Source organism: Bombina bombina, chromosome 2 (assembly GCF_027579735.1).
Source record: "Bombina bombina isolate aBomBom1 chromosome 2, aBomBom1.pri, whole genome shotgun sequence".
In the NCBI taxonomy this organism is placed as follows: Eukaryota; Metazoa; Chordata; class Amphibia; order Anura; family Bombinatoridae; genus Bombina; species Bombina bombina.
The window spans coordinates 793,255,302-793,273,415 of NC_069500.1; positions in this window are offsets into that span (position 1 = coordinate 793,255,302).

Consider the following 18,114-nt stretch of genomic DNA (forward strand, 5'->3'; position numbering starts at 1 on the left):
GCTTTAATGTTTGTGGAATATGGTACAGTATGTTTTATTATAAAGGTAAGCATAGATCTATAGAAGCTACACTGTAGTACCATGTAGCTTCTATGGTGGTACTATATAACTATTAGGTGTTAGTGGTACTTTGGGTGGCTATTGAAATGAGGGGGGTCACAGACATTTCCCTGGAGCCCAGTGAGGTCTAGTTACACCTCTATTGATAGCTAAAGCACTCACAAAGAGACAGCATCATAAAATACGGGTGATATTATGCCATAGTGACTTCCTAACAAAGACATCTGTTGCTATTACTTGGGAGCTTCTGCATTGATTAAGTCTCCTAACTAACTGTACAGTTATGATAGCTGAAGATCCACTAATGGTAGAAATTGGTCTGTAGCATTGTTTTTTTTTTCTATCTGTTGTTGGTCCCATAGGATCATGGGTGAAGTTTCATCTCTTTATGGATCTGTCACTTTGATTGCTTCAGCAGTAATCATTTATGCCAGGGATGGTCAACTGGTGGCCCATGGGGCACATGCACCCATCTGTACTAGTTTTTGTGGCCCCTTGCAAAAAAAACAGAACTACAGATGTGTGCCATGGTTGTAGTTAAAGGAAAAAGCAAAATAAAAATGTTTGCTTCTGGGACTTCTACTGGATTGGCAAACAAGGTGCCCTCTGGAGGGGTAACAACAGTTAGATGATAACCTGCAAACTTACCTAAATCTCTTGCTGTGCCACCGGACATTTTTAGGACATATTTTATTAATCCTGTATTTGCTAGTCATACAATTATATGTGTAAAATATTGATCTGAGGACCCCATGTGTTAGGAAGTTAACCAACACTGCTCTAAGGGAATAGTAGTCCACCTGGCTAAAGTAGAGCCAGCTTCATCCGCCTTAAGGACGGTCTCCCAGACATCCAGATTTTAGGGCCAACATAGACTTAAACATGGCAGGAGGAACAAATGGTATCCCTGGTTTGTTCCCCTTTTTAGACACCACCTTAGAAACTGATTAAAAGACATATATACACATGAATTAAACATATATGACAGAACATTCAATTGAACAATAATAAAATAAATATTTAGGGGCTAGAGCCGGCAGCCGAGAGAAATGGCTGTATACTAGTGTGATCTCCGTGTGCCACGTCCTCTCCAAAACATTAAACACTTACTGACAGGAGTAAAAACCCCTTTAGATGATATCTCATGGGTGAGAGACTTCCCTCCCTCAGTTACAGTTTTGTAGGATGATGCAGTCTTGGCACAAGATACAGATCTCCTCCATCAACTTGGATTGCGGAAGCCATCTTAAAAGAGTAGTGCAACATTGCTGGATTAAGCTACTCCAGATTCCCATGCAGGTTGGGACTGAAGGGACGACAATAAGGGAGCCCATGATTAGGTAACAGAGCAAGATTTTGCCACAGCTGCCACCTGCAGTGAACCCCGACTTGACTGCAACAATCTGGCTCCCTTAGAGCTCTATCATCTTATACAACAACTGTAATTGACTTTACATGTAACAATTTAATGCAGAACTCTGAGGGTATCTCACTAGTATAAGAGAAGAAAGGGGGACGGCAGACACTACTCCAAACCAGCAAAAAGTAAAAGCAAAAGAACTGTATTAATCCAATGTTAAAACTTGCAGACAGACATGGCCGATATGGCGGACAAACAGTCTACGTGTTTCGCGCCCCCTACAGGCGCTTACTGATAGACTACAGTCTATGTCTCAACCTGGTCTCTTTATAGGCAGGATACAGCGTTAAATTAACTGCTTCACTGCCTAAAGAGTACAAAGAAGGTTAGAAACAATCACCAAAATAGATACAGTAAAATCGTTACATAGTGTTTTAACAAATATAGAAACAAGCCTACATACTAGCAACTAAATTAGACAATCTCTATATTTATGCAAAAGATGACTAGGACAAGTTATCTTAGGAAGGAGAGGACATAGAATAGCAATTAATACATTTCAAAAATTAACATTAACATTCATTAATTATCAATAAAATAATTGATATTGCATTCTCTGTTCATACCTAACGGGAACTTGTTTGAAGTTTTAGAATCCAGTATAATTCTTTTTTTTCAAGGATCTTGTCTTTATTACCACCCCTTAAAGGGGTAGTTGCAATGTCAATCACTTGTAATGAAAGGTTAGCTACATTCGTGAAGTGGAAATTATTGAAATGATCTGCCACAGTAGAATCCCTACTATAATTTTTAACATTCCTAACATGTTCATTAAAACGTGTTCTTATTTGACGTGTGGTTTTACCTACATATTAACAAAGGCAAAGATTACATGTAAGTAAATATATCACAAACTTTGAGCTACAATTAGCATAGAAATTTATATTATATTTCATTTTGTTAACTTGACATATAAAGCTATCATCCTGACAAATGTTTGAACAAGCTAAACACAGTCTACCACCACATTTAAAAGTGCCTTTTTTAGATAGCCAATTGGCAGAGGTATTGTGTTTTTGTTTTTTAACTAGGCTTGGGGACAAAGTTCGGGCCAAAGTCCTAGATTTTTTGGGTACAAATTTACAGTTTTTAATCTGTGACTTTAAGGTATCGTCAGCAGACAAAATATGAAGATGTTTCTTTAAGATTTTAACTATATCATCATATTGTTGGCTATACTCTGTTGAAAATACAATAGCCTCCTCAAAATTATTCTGTTTAGTATCTGTTTGTGACCTTTTTATAGTTAATTCCCTATTAGCTTTAACTATATTCCTGCATTCTTCAAGTTTATGAAATGTGTAACCTCTTTTGATCAGTCTGTCCCTAAGTTCAATAGATTGTGTTTCATAAATATCATCTGACTTTGTGTTTCTTCTAAGTTTCAAAAATTGTGACTTGGGGATAGACTGAACAAGATGGTGGTGATGCTGGGATTTAACATGCAATATAGTATTACCAGCTGTTGGTTTTCTAAAAGGTTTTGTGACAACCTCATTGTTAACAATCTGAAAAAAGAGTTCCAAGTAGTTAACCCGCTCCCCACTAAATTCACCAGTGAATTTTTAGAGCCAATTCATTATGATTACAGAAGGTAAACATTTTTGAAAATGTATTATTTAAAGGGACAGTCAACACCAGAATTTTTGTTGTTTTAAAAGATAGATAATCCCTTAATTACCAATTCCCTAGTTTTGCATACCCAACACAGTTATAATTATACACGTTTTACCTCTGTAATTACCTTGTATCTAAGCCTCAGCAGACTGCCCTCTTATTTCAGTTCTTTTGACAGATTTGCATTTCAGCCAATGAGAGCTGACTCCATGGTAAATTCACGTGCATGAGCTCAATGTTATCTATATGAAACACGTGAACTAATGCCCTCTTAGAGGCGACCTTCAAGTTCTAAGAAATTAGCATATGAATCGCCTAGGTTTAGCTTTCAACTAAGAATACCAAGAGAACAAAGCAAAATTGGTGATAAAAGTAAATTGGAAAGTTGTTTAAAATTACATGCCCTATTTGAATCATGAAAGTTTTTTTGGACTTGACTGTCCCTTTAATGGTTTCTTAAAAATAAAGAGCAGATCATCTATGTAGCGCACATAAAGTGCTATATCTTCACACTAAGGATTATTTGAAGAATATATATATAGCTGTTCCCACCAAGACTGTTTGTCCGCCATACCTGCCATGTCTGTCTGCCTGTTTTAACATTGGATTAATAAAGTTCTTTTGCTTTTTGCTGGTTTAGAGTAGTGCCTGCCATCCTCTTTTCTTTTCTGATACTAAGCGGCTTCATCCACCGCCTTGGCTACGGCACTCTGGGTGTCAGGGAATTCCTTTACTGTGTTTGGATACACCTTCTGGTTTTTCGCTAGCACGCCAAGGCTACGGCCTCCTTCATCTGTATCTCACTGGTATATCCTGTTTTTTATATTATATTAGTGAACCAATATCCCTACAGATATATATCTATACTTAAGTTGTGACGTCAGCTGTGAACCCACTTTTTATATTTACACTACTCTAATCTGATTGAGAGACAGGGTGATAAAATAGTTTAGGGTGTTAAACTTGCCCTGCCACTGTTGTGCTTTTTAAGAGCTTCAACTCCTGTACAACTTGCCTCTTTGCATTCATAATGTTCCCCTATACCCAGCATCTGATTAACAGGTTAAGCCACCTGCAACATCTAACCTATAAATATTTTTCAAACTCATAGAAGCTCCAAATTCCTTTGTACCTGCCACACAATCTTTGCCATGGAGCCCCATCTCCACCCTTAGACAAAACATAATTTATGTAAGAACTTACCTGATAAATTCATTTCTTTCATATTAGCAAGAGTCCATGAGCTAGTGACGTATGGGATATACATTCCTACCAGGAGGGGCAAAGTTTCCCAAACCTCAAAATGCCTATAAATACACCCCTCACCACACCCACAATTCAGTTTAACGAATAGCCAAGAAGTGGGGTGATAAAAAAAGTGCGAAAGCATAAAAAATAAGGAATTGGAATAATTGTGCTTTATACAAAAATCATAACCACCACAAAAAAAGGGCGGGCCTCATGGACTCTTGCTAATATGAAAGAAATGAATTTATCAGGTAAGTTCTTACATAAATTATGTTTTCTTTCATGTAATTAGCAAGAGTCCATGAGCTAGTGACGTATGGGATAATGATTACCCAAGATGTGGATCTTTCCACGCAAGAGTCACTAGAGAGGGAGGGATAAAATAAAGACAGCCAATTCCTGCTGAAAATAATCCACACCCAAAATAAAGTTTAATGAAAAACATAAGCAGAAGATTCAAACTGAAACCGCTGCCTGAAGTACTTTTCTACCAAAAACTGCTTCAGAAGAAGAAAACACATCAAAATGGTAGAATTTAGTAAAAGTATGCAAAGAGGACCAAGTTGCTGCTTTGCAAATCTGATCAATCGAAGCTTCATTCCTAAATGCCCAGGAAGTAGAAACTGACCTAGTAGAATGAGCTGTAATCCTCTGAGGCGGAGTTTTACCCGACTCAACATAGGCAAGATGAATTAAAGATTTCAACCAAGATGCCAAAGAAATGGCAGAAGCTTTCTGGCCTTTTCTAGAACCGGAAAAGATGACAAATAGACTAGAAGTCTTTCGGAAAGTCTTAGTAGCTTCAACATAATATTTCAAAGCTCTAACAACATCCAAAGAATGCAACGATTTCTCCTTAGAATTCTTAGGATTAGGACATAATGAAGGAACCACAATTTCTCTACTAATGTTGTTGGAATTCACAACTTTAGGTAAAAATTCAAAAGAAGTTCGCAACACCGCTTTATCCTGATGAAAAATCAGAAAAGGAGACTCACAAGAAAGAGCAGATAATTCAGAAACTCTTCTGGCAGAAGAGATTGCCAAAAGGAACAAAACTTTCCAAGAAAGTAATTTAATGTCCAAAGAATGCATAGGTTCAAACGGAGGAGCTTGAAGAGCCCCCAGAACCAAATTCAAACTCCAAGGAGGAGAAATTGACTTAATGACAGGTTTTATACGAACCAAAGCTTATACAAAACAATGAATATCAGGAAGAATAGCAATCTTTCTGTGAAAAAGAACAGAAAGAGCAGAGATTTGTCCTTTCAAGGAACTTGCGGACAAACCCTTATCTAAACCATCCTGAAGAAACTGTAAAATTCTCGGTATTCTAAAAGAATGCCAAGAAAAATGATGAGAAAGACACCAAGAAATATAAGTCTTCCACACTCTATAATATATCTCTCTAGATACAGATTTACGAGCCTGTAACATAGTATTAATCACAGAGTCAGAGAAACCTCTTTGACCAAGAATCAAGCGTTCAATCTCCATACCTTTAAATTTAAGGATTTCAGATCCTGATGGAAAAAAGGACCTTGCGACAGAAGGTCTGGTCTTAACGGACTAGTCCATGGTTGGCAATAGGCCATCCGGACAAGATCCGCATACCAAAACCTGTGAGGCCATGCCGGAGCTACCAGCAGAACAAACGAGCATTCCTTCAGAATCTTGGAGATTACTCTTGGAAGAAGAACTAGAGGCGGAAAGATATAGGCAGGATGATACTTCCAAGGAAGTGATAATGCATCCACTGCCTCCGCCTGAGGATCCCGGGATCTGGACAGATACCTGGGAAGTTTCTTGTTTAGATGAGACGCCATCAGATCTATTTCTGGAAGTTCCCACATTTGAACAATCTGAAGAAATACCTCTGGGTGAAGAGACCATTCGCCCGGATGCAACGTTTGGCGACTGAGATAATCCGCTTCCCAATTGTCTATACCTGGGATATGAACCGCAGAGATTAGACAGGAGCTGGATTCCGCCCAAACCAAAATTCGAGATACTTCTTTCATAGCCAGAGGACTGTGAGTCCCTCCTTGATGATTGATGTATGCCACAGTTGTGACATTGTCTGTCTGAAAACAAATGAACGATTCTCTCTTCAGAAGAGGCCAAAACTGAAGAGCTCTGAAAATTGCACGGAGTTCCAAAATATTGATCGGTAATCTCACCTCCTGAGATTCCCAAACTCCTTGTGCCGTCAGAGATCCCCACACAGCTCCCCAACCTGTGAGACTTGCATCTGTTGAAATTACAGTCCAGGTCGGAAGCACAAAAGAAGCCCCCTGAATTAAACGATGGTGATCTGTCCACCACGTTAGAGAGTGTCGTACAATCGGTTTTAAAGATATTAATTGAGATATCTTTGTGTAATCCTTGCACCATTGATTCAGCATACAGAGCTGAAGAGGTCGCATGTGAAAACGAGCAAAGGGGATCGCGTCCGATGCAGCAGTCATAAGACCTAGAATTTCCATGCTTAAGGCTACCGAAGGGAATGATTGTGACTGAAGGTTTCGACAAGCTGAAATCAATTTTAGACGTCTCTTGTCTGTTAAAGACAGAGTCATGGACACTGAATCTATGAGGAATCAATGAACTTTTTGGTAAATTGATCCTCCAACCATGATCTTGAAGAAACAACACAAGTCGATTCGTATGAAATTCTGCTAAATGTAAAGACTGAGCAAGTACCAAGATATCGTCCAAATAAGGAAATACCACAATACCCTGTTCTCTGATTACAGACAGAAGGGCACCGAGAACCTTTGTAAAAATTCTTGGAGCTGTAGCTAGGCCAAACGGCAGAGCCACAAACTGGTAATGCTTGTCCAGAAAAGAGAATCTCAGGAACTGATAATGATCTGGATGAATCGGAATATGCAGATATGCATCCTGTAAATCTATTGTGGACATATAATGCCCTTGCTGAACAAAAGGCAAGATAGTCCTTACAGTTACCATTTTGAACGTTGGTATCCTTACATAACGATTCAATATTTTTAGATCCAGAACTGGTCTGAAGGAATTCTCCTTCTTTGGTACAATGAAGAGATTTGAATAAAACCCCATCCCCTGTTCCGGAACTGGAACTGGCATAATTACTCCAGCCAACTCTAGATCTGAAACACAATTCAGAAATGCTTGAGCTTTCACTGGATTTACTGGGACACGGGAAAGAAAAAATCTCTTTGCAGGAGGTCTCATCTTGAAACCAATTCTGTACCCTTCTGAAACAATGTTCTGAATCCAAAGATTGTGAACAGAATTGATCCAAATTTCTTTGAAAAAACGTAACCTGCCCCCTACCAGCTGAGCTGGAATGAGGGCCGCACCTTCATGTGGATTTAGAAGCAGGCTTTGCCTTACTAGAAGGCTTGGATTTATTCCAGACTGGAGATGGTTTCCAAACTGAAACTGCTCCTGAGGATGAAGGATCAGGCTTTTGTTCTTTGTTGAAACGAAAGGAACGAAAACGATTATTAGCCCTGTTTTTACCCTTAGATTTTTTATCCTGTGGTAAAAAAGTTCCTTTCCCACCAGTAACAGTTGAGATAATAGAATCCAACTGAGAACCAAATAATTTGTTACCCTGGAAAGAAATGGAAAGTAGAGTTGATTTAGAAGCCATATCAGCATTCCAAGTCTTAAGCCATAAAGCTCTTCTAGCTAAAATAGCTAGAGACATAAACCTGACATCAACTCTGATAATATCAAAAATGGCATCACAGATAAAATTATTAGCATGCTGAAGAAGAATAATAATATTATGAGAATCATGATCTGTTACTTGTTGCGCTAAAGTTTCCAACCAAAAAGTTGAAGCTGCAGCAACATCAGCCAATGATATAGCAGGTCTAAGAAGATTACCTGAACACAGATAAGCTTTTCTTAGAAAGGATTCAATTTTCCTATCTAAAGGATCCTTAAACGAAGTACCATCTGACGTAGAAATAGTAGTACGTTTAGCAAGGGTAGAAATAGCCCCATCAACTCTAGGGATTTTGTCCCAAAATTCTAATCTGTCAGACGGCACAGGATATAATTGCTTAAAACGTTTAGAAGGAGTAAATGAATTACCCAATTTATCCCATTCTCTGGAAATTACTTCAGAAATAGCATTAGGAACAGGAAAAACTTCTGGAATAACCACAGGAGATTTAAATACCTTATCTAAACGTTTAGAATTAGTATCAAGAGGACCAGAATCCTCTATTTCTAAAGCAATTAGTACTTCTTTGAGTAAAGAACGAATAAATTCCATTTTAAATAAATATGAAGATTTATCAGCATCAATCTCTGAGACAGAATCCTCTGAACCAGAAGAGTCATCAGAATCAGAATGATGATGTTCATTTAAAAATTCATCTGTAGAGAGAGAAGTTTTAAATATTTTTTATGTTTACTAGAAGGAGAAATAACAGACATAGCCTTCTTGATGGATTCAGAAACAAAATCTCTTATGTTATCAGGAACATTCTGCACCTTAGATGTTGAAGGAACTGCAACAGGCAATGGTACATTACTAAAGGAAATATTATCTGCATTAACAAGTTTGTCATGACAATTAATACAAACAACAGCCGGAGGAATAGCTACCAAAAGTTTACAGCAGATACACTTAGCTTTGGTAGTTCCAGCACTAGACAGCGATTTTCCTGAAGTATCTTCTGACTCAGATGCAACGTGAGACATCTTGCAATATGTAAGAGAAAAAACAACATATAAAGCAAAATTGATCAAATTCCTTAAATGACAGTTTCAGGAATGGGAAAAAATGCCAGTGAACAAGCTTCTAGAAACCAGAAGCAAAGAAAAAATGAGACTGAAATAATATGGAGACAAAAGCGACGCCCATATTTTTTAGCGCCAAATAAGACGCCCACATTATTTGGCGCCTAAATGCTTTTTGGCAAAAGGACGTCAAAAATGACGCAACTTCCGGCGACACGTATGACGTCGGAAACAGAAAAGATTTTTTGCGCCAAAAAAGTCTGCACCAAGAATGACGCAATAAAATGAAGCATTTTCAGCCCCCGCGAGCCTAACAGCCCACAGGGGAAAAAGAGTCAAATTTTTTAAGGTAAGAAAAAATGATTGATTCAAATCCATTATCCCAAATATGAAACTGACTGTCTGAAAATAAGGAATGTTGAACATTCTGAGTCAAGGCAAATAAATGTTTGAATACATATATTTAGAACTTTATAAAAAAGTGCCCAACCATAGCTTAGAGTGTCACAGAAAATAAGATTTACTTACCCCAGGACACTCATCTACATGTTTGTAGAAAGCCAAACCAGTACTGAAACGAGAATCAGCAGAGGAAATGGTATATAAATAAGAGTATATCGTCGATCTGAAAAGGGAGGTAAGAGATGAATCTCCACGACCGATAACAGAGAACCTATGAAATAGACCCCGTAGAAGGAGATCACTGCATTCAAAATAGGCAATACTCTCCTCACATCCCTCTGACATTCACTGCACGCTGAGAGGAAAACCGGGCTCCAACTTGCTGCGGAGCGCATATCAACGTAGAATCTAGCACAAACTTACTTCACCACCTCCATAGGAGGCAAAGTTTGTAAAACTGAATTGTGGGTGTGGTGAGGGGTGTATTTATAGGCATTTTGAGGTTTGGGAAACTTTGCCCCTCCTGGTAGGAATGTATATCCCATACGTCACTAGCTCATGGACTCTTGCTAATTACATGAAATAAATAAAGAATATGATTCTGTTGACTCTGTCCAAATATCTAAGTCATTCCTAGCTTCTATACCCTCCAAGCAAGATTTCAACAGCCTCCTTATCCAGGTCTGTCAATGCATAAAGCAGGACATTTCAGAACTTCAAAAAGAGGTTAAGGAGAGTGGCAATCAAGTTAAATACTTGATTGGAGGAAAATTAGACAAATCAGTCAGAAATCCATCCCTACCACGTCTGCAAATACTTACTTTCAGGATTTATTCAAACATCTCTAAGGTCCTGCTAAAGATGAACCGATCTTCATTGACAGAGCCCACAAGTCCCTTAGGCTCAAACCACCCAACTGTACCCCACAAGGGACATAGCCCTCAAACTGAAAAACTATCAAATCAAGGAAGATATAAGAAAATCAACCAGATTTCATTTCAGGGTTACAATCTCCAAATTGAGACCTGCCTCTTCGCACCTTAGTGAGACTTTCAATCTTTGACATTGTTTCGACAAACAAAGGGCATACGCTACAGATGGGGCTTCCCTTGCTTTTTATTGTTGACCCATCAGGATCAAGAGTTTATACTGTATAAAACAAAAAAATGCAGCCAACATCCCCACATTTTGTTCTGATCTTAACTTAGAACCCCCAAAGGAACTTTTACAATCTTCTGTGGCGTCCACAGCTGGAACTCACGTTCCTCCATCCCTGAGACCCCAACACCCAAAATAGGAAACAGTTTCAGCTTAACGCCCCAAACAGTCCACTCCTTGACCTAAAGGGTGAGGACATAAAGATACCAGGACCATCTTTTTTTTCACTCGTCCAATACATGCAAAAGGCATATGCTGCTGGGTCAGTACTAGAGATGTAAAATTTCAAGAAATTTTGAAGCCATGTAAAAAAAACAACAAAAGGAAACAGAAAGATTGAAAAAAAAATGCAGAGTGGAGTGCTCTTACAAATTGAAAATCATTTTGTTACATTGGGAACATAAAATGCAGTCTGTAAATTTTATATTGTTTTAATATTAAACCTGTTTTAAACACCCGCTCTGGTCTTTGGAGGTTTAAGATACCTGTACTATTCTATAATCCTGACCGGGGTGACTTTTGTGAGTTACTAGGAGCAGCTGCCAGCCACTGGGCTTCCTATTAAGGCAGTGAGGAGCCTCTGAATTTGAACCCTCGTCCATCACGTGTTTGGTATTTCGGATGTTAGAGTCAGCCAAGTGGCTCAGAAGTCTCAGGCTGCTCCAATTGCACTATAGTGTGCTTCCATAAATGTGAGTGTGCATTTAACTGTACATCATTTTGTTCCTATATTCCCTGTTGATACTGCATACTGTTCCTATATTCCCTGTTGATACTAAACGATTTTAAAGCATATTCTGTATATAGTTGTTTTGCATTTTAGTCATTATATTTCTAAAGCACATAGAGAAAAAAAATACTGTTCCTTTGAAGGATCAGTAACAGAAGGGTTAATTCTAACATAACTAACATTTTCTGATTAGAACCCAATGTAAGATTGACACAGAAGAGAAAGCTGCAGGGACCACATCTAAATTTTTCTAATTATCTGTAGGTCAGTTTACGAGTGGAACGCTATTTAATGCTCCCGCTCAAGCATTAACTGTGCTAGAAGTAAGCTCTTCGGATTGTACTCGAATTATGTGTTGAAAGTAAACTGTTTTTGATCAGGCGCTAACCCGACAAGCGCAAAAAGCCAAACTTACAATATTGTGTACGCATTCACATATTCCTCCATAGAAGTCAAAAGGAGCAAAAAAAGTGGAAAAACCTAACACCCAATTCTCAAAACTCAAGTGCACTAACCTGACATGAAAATATGAATATTTCACATTCCAATGTTCTTCACATCCTATTATATAAAAGGCCAAGTGTGTTTGTCCGAAGCTGTCATGCGCAGTAGAGACAGCACAAGGACAAACACACCTGGCCTTTGAGTCTTACTCCCTAGCTGATCTGCGGCAGAAGTGGGCGTGGCCGGGCACAAGTGGGGGTGTGGCTGGGTGAAGGGGGCATGGCCGGGTGTGAATGGGGCGTGGCCGACGTGAATGGCCGTGAAGGGGGCATGGCCGGGTGTGAAGGGGCATGGCCGGGTGCGGTTGCGAGATAGAGAGGGGAGAGAGATAGAGAGGAGGGGAGAGAGAGGAGGGGGGAGAGAGATAGGAGGGGGAGAGAGAGGAGGGGGAGAGAGAGGAGGGGGGGAGAGAGGAGGGGGGAGAGAAAGGAGGAGGGGAGAGAGAGAGAGAGGAGGGGGAGAGAGGAGAGAGAGGGGGAGAGAGGAGGGGAGAGAGAGAGGAGGGGGGAGAGAGAGAGGAGGGGGGAGAGAGAGGGGGGAGAGAGCTCAAAAGACAGGGGGAGAGTGAGCGCAAAAGAGATGGGGGAGAGAGAGAGAGTGCAAAAGAGAGGGGGGAGAGAGAGAGCAAAAGAGAGGGGGGAGAGAGAGCAGAAGAGAGGGGGGAGAGAGCGCAAAAGAGAGGGGGTAGAGAGCGCAAAAGAGAGGGGGAGAGAGAGAGTGCAAAAGAGAGGGGGGAGGGAGAGAGAGCAAAAGAGCACAAAAGATAGGGGGGAGAGAGAGCAAAAGAGAGGGGGGAGAGAGAGCACAAAAGAGAGGGGGGAGAGAGAGAACAAAAGAGGGGGAGAGAGTGTGATGACAGAATTAATGCTACTGTGTTTGTTTTGCATTTATATAAAAGAAAAGACAATGACTCAGTAATATTAATTTTATTGCCGGGTTTTTAATATTTCAAAGACAGGAAATGAACATTAACACACTTTGCATCACACCAAGTCAAATTGTGTTAAAGGGACATTGTGTTCTCTCTAGAAGACATCATTTCAAAATGTATTTCAATTTCGTTGTTGTCCTAAAAACTAATTTTCCTGCCCTAAATAAACAAAAAAGAGGTTTCTTGTCATACTTACAGAGGCCTGTCCCTCTCCATCAGTAAAGCGGAGGTATCTGTCCTTATCAACTATTGGCATTTAGTTTTTATACAGGAACAATATTTTTGTTGTGTGCATATATGTATGATAAAAAAAATTTGAGTACAATGTCCCTTTTACTTACTTCACGACAAAGTTTAACCTGAGAAAATACAGTACATTGTAATTTATATATTTTCATGAATAAGTATGTCAATTGACTATCTAAAAAAAATACATCAAATATATATGTGCTATGTATCTAAATAAGGTGCATATTAAACTATAAATGCTATATAAACTATAGTAATCATAATCCTTAACATAAATATAACATGATTATATATACAGGGCTGAAAATATCCACTACACCTGTACTGAGTGTGCATTTAACTGTACATCATTTTGTTCCTATATTCCCTGTTGATACTGCATACTGTTCCTATATTCCCTGTTGATACTAAACGATTTTAAAGCATATTCTGTATATAGTTGTTTTGCATTTTAGTCATTATATTTCTAAAGCACATAGAGAAAAAAAATACTGTTCCTTTGAAGGATCAGTAACAGAAGGGTTAATTCTAACATAACTAACATTTTCTGATTAGAACCCAATGTAAGATTGACACAGAAGAGAAAGCTGCAGGGACCACATCTAAATTTTTCTAATTATCTGTAGGTCAGTTTACGAGTGGAACGCTATTTAATGCTCCCGCTCAAGCATTAACTGTGCTAGAAGTAAGCTCTTCGGGTTGTACTCGAATTATGTGTTGAAAGTAAACTGTTTTTGATCAGGCGCTAACCCGACAAGCGCAAAAAGCCAAACTTACAATATTGTGTACGCATTCACATATTCCTCCATAGAAGTCAAAAGGAGCAAAAAAAGTGGAAAAACCTAACACCCAATTCTCAAAACTCAAGTGCACTAACCTGACATGAAAATATGAATATTTCACATTCCAATGTTCTTCACATCCTATTATATAAAAGGCCAAGTGTGTTTGTCCGAAGCTGTCATGCGCAGTAGAGACAGCACAAGGACAAACACACCTGGCCTTTGAGTCTTACTCCCTAGCTGATCTGCGGCAGAAGTGGGCGTGGCCGGGCACAAGTGGGGGTGTGGCTGGGTGAAGGGGGCGTGGCCGGGTGTGAATGGGGCGTGGCCAACGTGAATGGCCGTGAAGGGGGCATGGCCGGGTGTGAAGGGGCATGGCCGGGTGCGGTTGCGAGATAGAGAGGGGAGAGAGATAGAGAGGAGGGGAGAGAGAGGAGGGGGGAGAGAGATAGGAGGGGGAGAGAGAGGAGGGGGGGGGAGAGAGAGAAAGGAGGAGGGGAGAGAGAGAGAGGAGGGGGAGAGAGGAGAGGGGAGAGAGAGAGAGGGGGAGAGAGGAGGGGAGAGAGAGAGGAGAGGGGGGGAGAGAGAGAGGAGGGGGGAGAGAGAGGGGGGAGAGAGCTCAAAAGACAGGGGGAGAGTGAGCGCAAAAGAGATGGGGGAGAGAGAGAGAGTGCAAAAGAGAGGGGGGAGAGAGAGAGCAAAAGAGAGGGGGGAGAGAGAGAGAGCAGAAGAGAGGGGGGAGAGAGCGCAAAAGAGAGGGGGTAGAGAGCGCAAAAGAGAGGGGGAGAGAGAGAGTGCAAAAGAGAGGGGGGAGGGAGAGAGAGCAAAAGAGCACAAAAGATAGGGGGGAGAGAGAGCAAAAGAGAGGGGGGGAGAGAGAGCACAAAAGAGAGGGGGGAGAGAGAGAACAAAAGAGGGGGAGAGAGTGTGATGACAGAATTAATGCTACTGTGTTTGTTTTGCATTTATATAAAAGAAAAGACAATGACTCAGTAATATTAATTTTATTGCCGGGTTTTTAATATTTCAAAGACAGGAAATGAACATTAACACACTTTGCATCACACCAAGTCAAATTGTGTTAAAGGGACATTGTGTTCTCTCTAGAAGACATCATTTCAAAATGTATTTCAATTTCGTTGTTGTCCTAAAAACTAATTTTCCTGCCCTAAATAAACAAAAAAGAGGTTTCTTGTCATACTTACAGAGGCCTGTCCCTCTCCATCAGTAAAGCGGAGGTAGCTGTCCTTATCAACTATTGGCATTTAGTTTTTATACAGGAACAATATTTTTGTTGTGTGCATATATGTATGATAAAAAAAATTTGAGTACAATGTCCCTTTTACTTACTTCACGACAAAGTTTAACCTGAGAAAATACAGTACATTGTAATTTATATATTTTCATGAATAAGTATGTCAATTGACTATCTAAAAAAAATACATCAAATATATATGTGCTATGTATCTAAATAAGGTGCATATTAAACTATAAATGCTATATAAACTATGGTAATCATAATTCTTAACATAAATATAACATGATTATATATACATGGCTGAAAATATCCACTACACCTGTACTGGTAAGAAAATAAAGTAGACAAGGTAGAAATTAGGATATATCCTCCACTTAAAGGGACATTACAGTCAAAACGTAACTTTGCTGATTCATGAGCGTTTGGCGCAAGTAATTAAAAATAACTTTCCAATTTAGTCATCAAATTTGTTTAATTCTCTTGGTATTCTTTGTTGAAGAGTTAACCTAGGTAGGTTCATATTAACTCAGGAACATACATGGGGCAGCTGTATCTGCAACAATAGGGCAATCAGAATCCTTTAGAAAAGCTTAGCAAATGGTTTATCAACAAAAATCCCCATAGATTTTAATGGAGAGTTTTACAGAAAAATTATTAGATAAACTTTTCTAAGGGATTGTAATCAACCTCAATGTTTGTAACAATGTTATACATTGCTGCCTGCACTGCTGCTATAGAGTACTAAAATTATGCACACGCTCCTGAGCTCCCATGAGCTTGCTTACGTTTACTCTTTATCAAAGGATACCAAGAGAAAGGAGCACATTTAATAATAAAAGTAAATTGGAAACTTGCTTTTACATTGTATGCTCTATTTGAATTGTGAAATCAAAATTAAACTTTCATGAAATTTTACACAACTTTTCCAATTTACTTATATTTTCTAATTTGCTTCATTGTCTTACTACCCTTTAGATAAAAAGCATAACTAGGTAGGCTCTGGAGCAGCAGTGCACTACTGGGAGCTAGCTGCTGATTGGTTCTTACACATATTTACCTCTTTTCATTGGTTTAGCCCGGTCAGCTAGCTCCCAGTAGTGCATTGCTGCTCCTTCAACAAAGGGATACCAAGAAAATGACGCAAATGTGATGATAAAAGTAAATTGGAAAGTTGTTTAAAATTGTATGCTCTTTCATGAAATAAAGAAAAAATGGTATTCATGTCCCTTTAAACTGTGACTTTACCTTTAATATTGAGTGTACTAGTAACCCTTTCTCTACTGGCAAGCAACTTTCTCCTCCTCTTCTAAACCACAGTGATCATTTTAAACCCCTTCATATATGTATAATATGTGCAAAGTGTTACAAGCATTTCAACATGTTCAGAAAACAATTCACACATAAAGTTCGCTTTCCATACAGTATAACATTTGTTTTCTAATACAAAAAAAATAAAAATATTTATATATAAAAAGGGAAAAAACAGAATTTATGCTTACCTGATAAATTACTTTCTCCAACGGTGTGTCCGGTCCACGGCGTCATCCTTACTTGTGGGATATTCTCTTCCCCAACAGGAAATGGCAAAGAGCCCAGCAAAGCTGGTCACATGATCCCTCCTAGGCTCCGCCTACCCCAGTCATTCGACCGACGTAAAGGAGGAATATGCATAGGAGAAATCATATGATACCGTGGTGACTGTAGTTAGAGAAAATAATTCATCAGACCTGATTAAAAAACCAGGGCGGGCCGTGGACCGGACACACCGTTGGAGAAAGTAATTTATCAGGTAAGCATAAATTCTGTTTTCTCCAACATAGGTGTGTCCGGTCCATGGCGTCATCCTTACTTGTGGGAACCAATACCAAAGCTTTAGGACACGGATGATGGGAGGGAGCAAATCAGGTCACCTAGATGGAAGGCACCACGGCTTGCAAAACCTTTCTCCCAAAAATAGCCTCCGAAGAAGCAAAAGTATCAAATTTGTAAAATTTGGTAAAAGTGTGCAGTGAAGACCAAGTCGCTGCCTTACATATCTGATCAACAGAAGCCTCGTTCTTGAAGGCCCATGTGGAAGCCACAGCCCTAGTGGAGTGAGCTGTGATTCTTTCAGGAGGCTGCCGTCCGGCAGTCTCATAAGCCAATCGGATGATGCTTTTAAGCCAAAAAGAGAGAGAGGTAGAAGTTGCTTTTTGACCTCTCCTTTTACCAGAATAAACAACAAACAAAGAAGATGTTTGTCTGAAATCCTTTGTAGCCTCTAAATAGAATTTTAGAGCACGAACTACATCCAAATTGTGCAACAAACGTTCCTTCTTTGAAACTGGATTCGGACACAAAGAAGGCACAACTATCTCCTGGTTAATATTTTTGTTAGAAACAACTTTCGGAAGAAAACCAGGTTTAGTACGCAAAACCACCTTATCTGCATGGAACACCAGATAAGGAGGAGAACACTGCAGAGCAGATAACTCTGAAACTCTTCTAGCAGAAGAAATTGCAACCAAAAACAAAACTTTCCAAGATAGTAACTTAATATCTACGGAATGTAAGGGTTCAAACGGAACCCCTTGAAGAACTGAAAGAACTAAATTGAGACTCCAAGGAGGAGTCAAAGGTTTGTAAACAGGCTTGATTCTAACCAGAGCCTGAACAAAAACTTGAATATCTGGCACAGCCGCCAGCTTTTTGTGAAGTAAAACAGATAAAGCAGAAATCTGTCCCTTCAAAGAACTTGCAGATAATCCTTTCTCCAAACCCTCTTGTAGAAAGGATAGAATCTTAGGAATTTTTATCTTGTTCTATGGGAATCCTTTAGATTCACACCAACAGATATATTTTTTCCATATTTTATGGTAAATTTTCCTAGTTACAGGCTTTCTAGCCTGAATAAGAGTATCAATGACAGAATCTGAAAACCCACGCTTTGATAAAATCAAGCGTTCAATCTCCAAGCAGTCAGTTGGAATGAAGCCAGATTCGGATGTTCGAATGGACCTTGAACAAGAAGGT